The sequence below is a fragment of the Cucumis sativus genome, chromosome 6, assembly GCF_000004075.3.
Source record: "Cucumis sativus cultivar 9930 chromosome 6, Cucumber_9930_V3, whole genome shotgun sequence".
NCBI classification, from domain to species: Eukaryota; Viridiplantae; Streptophyta; class Magnoliopsida; order Cucurbitales; family Cucurbitaceae; genus Cucumis; species Cucumis sativus.
In genome coordinates this window covers 11,789,846-11,796,593 of record NC_026660.2, presented here as the reverse complement: position 1 = coordinate 11,796,593, position 6,748 = coordinate 11,789,846, and positions in this window count along the sequence as shown.

Sequence of the window (6,748 nt, the reverse complement as noted above, 5' to 3'; positions counted from 1 at the left end):
TAGATACATACTTCTTTTGATCCCTAGTCTGTTGCACTAAGAAAAATATAAATCTCATATTTCATCTAAAGGTTTTGTGAGGAGTTTAAACTTTTGTCAGCCCTCGTCGTTGGTCATTGTTGTTTGTTGCCATTTTTCTTATGTTGCCCATTCTAAAAGGAAGTCGAGTTTTTCGATTTACAAAACCCTAAAATTTAGTGTCCATCTGAGCAGCCTATGAAGCTTAGGTGTTTTCCTATTGGCCCATCTGTCATGCGATCCACACACCAGTGCGTGCAAGCGCATATGTGGTGCTCTTCCCTGCTCATCTTTCATGGGTTTGATCAAAATATTCTCTTTTGTGTAGTGGTTTGTTTGTTTGGACTATATAATCACTAGTTTGTGGGAGGTAAAGTGTGAGGCCCTGATTACGTACCGCCAACGTGATAAAGACTCTACATCAAGGATGCTGAGAGAAGAGATTTCTGAATGCAGAACATGTATTCCACTAAAAGGAATATGTGTGACGACGACCAAAGAAAGGAAGTTTGATTGAGAAAAATCATTGTGGAGAAATATTTTGGATAAGAGTGTAGTGCATGCACGAGGAAGTGCACAAAAAGGGAAAAAATGTGATGTAAAGAGAAATGCCTACCTAAGTTCCATCGAGCCGAAGTAAGCAATGTGATAAGGATGAGTGACAAGAAGAGGCTTATTTAGTAAGAGTTAGGCATTTAGCAAAGTAACCTGAGAAAAGGTGCCTACGCCTAGAAAAAAGGCGAGGAAGTGTCTTTTCAAGATGACTTGACCAATTGCTAGGGGAAGTAAATGTTTGCGGCTTTCCAAGGAGATAAAGATAGTAAGATTATTCAAGGAAGTTTGACTTTCCAAGAAGATGAGGTGTGCGTCTCAATGAGAAGTTAAATCACCACTAATGTTCTGACCATGTGTCATGTGTGGGATTGGCTACATGACGGGGCAAAATGGCAAGAAGACACGTGTAAAGCATGGAAGTGATCTTTGGGACGAGAATGTCATTATAAATTGAGCTAAAAATCAAAGGAAAAGGTAAAATCAGGAAGAGAAGAAAAGAGTGAGATTTTCTCAGAAAATGACCAGAGGAGGTTTGGAGGGTGAAACGACAAAATGAGAGAACCACTGGGGAGGAGAGGCATCGAAGAACAAAAACAAAAGATATTGAAATTGAGTCTATATATGTTGTTAGACGTTAAAGTCATGCAAAGTAAAGTTCTAAGGTTGTATAGCCAAGCTAAGGAAAGAAGAAAGAATGTCTCTATAGTCTTACATGGGGCGTTGGCCATGAAAGTTTCTATTACTCCCAAGGGGTCGATTGTTAAGCAAATCGTCCCTTAGTGCAGGTGGCCCGACTCAGAAGGCAGGCGAGTGCAATACCCAGGATGGTGAAATACTAATGTTGTGAGCCAGAGAGCTAAGAAGCTGAGTTAGGAGGAGAGTAACCCTGGTGCTGTGTACTAACACTACTACAAAAATTGAATTACTTGACATTAATACAGTGTCATGTAAATCTATACTTGACGTTTTAAAAAGCGTCAAGTAATCGACTGTCAAGTATAGTTCTATTACTTGACACTAAAAAAACGTCAAGTACTCTATTGCTTGACATCATTTTTGTGTCAAGTAAGATAGTATACTTGACAATATTTACACGTCGAGTAAATTATATACTTGACTCTATTTACCTGTCAAGTGAGATAGTATACTTGACACTATTTACAAGTCGAGTAAGATATATATTTGACTCTATTTACCTGTCAAGTGAGATAGTATATTTGACATTATGTATATGTCAAGTAAAATTTTATAGTTGACACTATATATCCATCAAGTAAAATAGTATATTTGACTCAAATAAGATAGTATATGTGACATGTATTTAATGTCATGTATACCATTTATTAATATATTAAATATACTAAATTTTTCTTTTTTCATTTTTTATTTCCTGCATTACATACATTTACTTCAATAAGACATATCCATAAACAAAACAAATTCTCCAACGAACAATTACACAACAAAAAAAAGGACAAAAAGTTTAGTATAATATGTAAACCAACAATAATTTCATTATTCTCAACAATGTCATCAACAATTACACAATTCCAATCCAATATAGCCAACTAAAATTTCCTATATGTGTCCTATTCCAAAATATTAAATGATAATAGTTGTCTTATATAATCAAAATTGAAGCCTATCCCCATATATCTTTTGCCCTCATAATGGCTATGAACAAAACGTTTCCACAAAAAAGGTTATGAGCATTCCCATATCTTAGCCATTTACAAAATTAACATGATCATATCTAGGTGTGTCTATCATATGTACCGAGCTAAAAATCCAGCCCACTCCCCTCGTCTATCCAATTCAAGCTGTGTGTATGGGCTTCTTGTATCAATCTATAAAACATAAAAAGTAGAATACACTTTGTAAAATATTTGAGTTAGTCATAATATACTATCTATAACTTTACAATGTAAATAGTTTAAAAACATACCGCACCAGTGATAATATTTGTGTCCTAAGTCACAATTTCTTGCATGTATCTCATGACATAATATCCACATTCAACCGTACCTACTTGTAAAGAACACTATAACACAACCAATTAACAATGCATATATATTATATTATGTGCTAGATTAAAATAAAAATTATTTTATAAATATATTTACATTTACCAATATATGCATGATTGGCTACCACAGCAAGATAGCCACACATAATACAACTTAAAATATACAATAACGGTGTAATATATACATGATTGGCTACCAATGCTACGGGGCTACCAAGGCTACAGGATAGCCACAAGACCAAGGCTATGGGGCTACCAAGGCTACAGGATAGCCACAAGACCAAGGCTATGGGGCTACCAAGGCTACAGGATAACCACAAGATAGTATGACTCAAAATATACAATAAGTGTGTAGTATTTGCATGATTTCCAAATGAGAAGGATGATTACATACCTCAATCATATTGTATACTTTTTCTTTCAACTCAGTCGGCACCAGCTTCCAAGATGCATGTGTAATTGGGATATGATGATGCACACAAGATCAATTCATTACTCATTACTATAAAAAAAAATGGCATTCAAAAGTATGAATCTTACCAAGAGTAAATATACCAATTCATTACTCATTACTATAAACAAATCAATATGATAATTATAACTATAACGACAACAAATTAATTACGGTCTAAAACATCCAAGAGTCACCCTTAATTTTTCATTACTCATTCTTGTAAAAAAAACAACAATAAAGAAAAATGATGGTCTTCTCTATTTGTCAATTAGATTATACCATTTGTTTACCAATTTGAACATAAACAACATAAACATATAACACAAATAAATATAAATATACGAGAGTCATTCTCAATTTTCTTCTCTTTGTGTTTTTCTCACATTGGGTTTACAATATCATCCTTAATTACAAGATATAAATCAAATTCAAGGGAGCATTATTCATTGAAAAATGTTAAATACAATAAGAATGAGGAGCATAAAAACCTTTGAACGCGGAAGCAGTTCGCCGTGCGGAAGATGTTCGCAGTCGTGGAAGCCGTTCACTATGGAAGTTGTTCGCTGCGTGGAAGCCGTTCGTCGGGTTGAAGCTGTTCGCAACGGGTTGAAGCTGTTCGCAACGGGTTGAAGCTGTTCGCTGGGTGGAAGCTGTTCGCAGGGTGGAAGCTGTTCGCAGGGTGGAAGCGTTCGTCGTGTGGAAGCCATTCCCCGTTTGCCACTCTGTGTTGTGTGGAAGTCGTCCGTCGATTCGAAGAAGTGGTCATTCGCCTGTGTTGTGTGGAAGCGTGAGAATAGGGTTTCATCGTGGAGACGTGAGGGATTACTAAAAATAGGGAAATAAAAGATTTTAATATATTTACTTGATATTTTTAATTAAATGAATTTAATAAATTTAATTAAAATATTTCAATAAATATATTTGATAAACTTTTCAAAAAATTATTTTTTTTCATATATAAATATAAAATAAAACAAGCTTTTTTAACAATATATAAATATAAATTTTTTCCATATATATTGTTTTAAGGTTAAAACTTGAAAAGCAATAAATTTTTCTTCTTTTCATTGGATACCTTTTTTAACACTATATAAAAGGAAAGAAGTGTTATTGAGGAAGTTGAAAAAAAAGCCCACTAATCATTTTTAATAATCAACATGAAAATTTCTATAGAAAAAAATGAAAGAAACATTAAAAAGGAAAGAAAATTACATGAGTTTTTGTTAACTTTTGAGGAAGATCCATGGATTGATCATGAGAATATAAAGATTTGAGATGATGAATATTTTTTGAATTAGGAAAGAAGGTTTTTATAGGAGAAATTAGGAATTGATAATAGAAAATAAGTTGAAAGGGTGAAAATTAGAAAACAATGGATTTGTACCTTGTTTTCAATTTGTTATTATTATTATTTTTCTTTATTTCTTAGTTTTTGATAATATTTTTTTTAATTATATCATTTTAAAAAAAAATTAAATAGAGCGGTTTGTGAGTTTTTGTTTCAATTTATTTGTTTTTATTAATTTATTCTTAATTTTCGCTATCATTAAACAATTTTCTTAAATTATGTTTTAGGTTTCCAAGATCTTCAATCTTTCCATAAAAAGAAACAAAAAAAGAAAAAAGAAACCCTAAATTATTTTGATTTTAATTTTTTTGGTAAATAACTGAATTGAGTTATATATGCTCACTTTAATAAAATGATTTTTTTATTAAACAAAACTTCATAAAATCAAGTTGATGTGCGAGAACTTAATATTATATCACTTACCAACACAATATTTAGATATGCATCTCCTGGATATCACCTATTTTTGTCTATCAAATTGTCTAATCATGTCACAAAATTTGTAATTTTTTTTATGTGAGTAGTGATAAATGATGTGTAAAAGTAAATAATTATGGAGATATACCAATAAATTGGATCTATTATTAATCTACACTACAAACTAAAAACTAAACAATGGAAAAAGTTGATCCATTTAAAATTTATTAAAATGTTTCAATAAATTTCATTAATAATCATTTCAATAAAATATTTTAATGAATTTCTTTGATGAAATATTTAAATAAATTTATTTAGTGAAACAGTTCAACAAATCTGTTTTGGTAAAATATTTTAATGAAAGATTTCAATAAATTTATTTAATTATTTTTATTAATTTTTTTAATAAATTTATTTCATAATATTTTCGTTAAAGTTTTTAACAAATACATTTAATAATGTTTTCATTAAAATATTTTAATATTTATTAAATAAGCATTTCATCAAAATACTTTGATAAATTTACTTAATGAAAGATTTCATTAAAATATATAAATTTATTTATAAATTTTGTATAAAATATTTTAATAAAATATTTTTAATAAAATTGTTTAAAGGAAAGATTCAATAAACTTATTTTAATGAATTCAAAAAATTATTTTAGTGATAAGTTTCAAAAAATTTATTTAACAATTTTTTTATTAAAGTATTTTAATAAATTTATTTAATAAACTTTTCATTAAAATGTTTTAATAAATTTATTTAAAGAAATGGTTTCAATAAATTTATTTAAATAAAATATTTTCAATAGGTTTATTTAAAAGAAAGATTTTAATAAATTTAATTTAAGTAAAGATTTCAACAAATTTATTTTAGTCAAAGATTTGTAAAAGTTTGTTTTAGTGAAAGATTTCAAAAAATTTATTTAATAATATTTTATTAAAATATTTTAATAAATTTATTTAATGAGTTTTTCATTAAAATATCTTAATAAATCTATTTAAGGAAATATTTTCAATAATTTTATTTAAAGAAAAATTTTCAACAAATTTATTTTAACGAGAGATTTTAGTAAATTTAATTTAATGAGAGATTTCAAATTATTTAAGTGAAAATTTCAAAAGATTTATTTTCATAAGTTGATTTTAAAAAAATTATTTTAATAAGTTGATTTTAAAAAATTATTTTAATAAGTTGATTTTTATACTTTTTATTTTCATATTTTTAAACGTTTTATATTTGACATTTTGGCAATTGACATTTTAAAAGTGTTAAATAAAAAATGTTAACTATATTTGACGTTGTTTTCGCGTCAAGTAAATGTCCACTATACGTGACACGAAAAAAACGTCAAGTAAAATCTCCACTATATTTGACGCGAATAAACTGTCAAATAAATCTCCACTATATTTGACGCGAAAACCATGTCATATAAAAGTTAACGTAAAAATTTTCTTTTTTAAAACCATACCTGACATGTTTTTTGTGTCAAGTAAATGTTCACTACTTTTAACTCGAATAAAATGTCAAGTAAAATCTACTTTATACTTGACGCAAAAAAAAAAAAAAAAAAAACGTCAAATAAAGCTAACATAAAATAATTAAAAAAAATTCGTGAAAACTTCATATTTTTTAAGACTATACTTGACGTTTTTTCTTTAACATAGTTCATACTTGACGTTTTTTTAATAAAAACGTCAAGTATGTAAAAGTTGCTAGCGTCAAGTAAACTCATTTTTGTAGTAGTGTAAAAGAGGTGGTTGGGAAACCTAGGCAGAGGAGGAAATGCCACCTTTACACCTTTAGGTACCCTTTACAAAGAGCAACATTAGTGGTGAAAAGAAAAAAAGAAGAGGAACGATAAGATGCCGACTCTGATCTCAGAAAGAAAAAGAGTTGAAGAGTCAATTCAAAGAAGAGAATGTCTTAT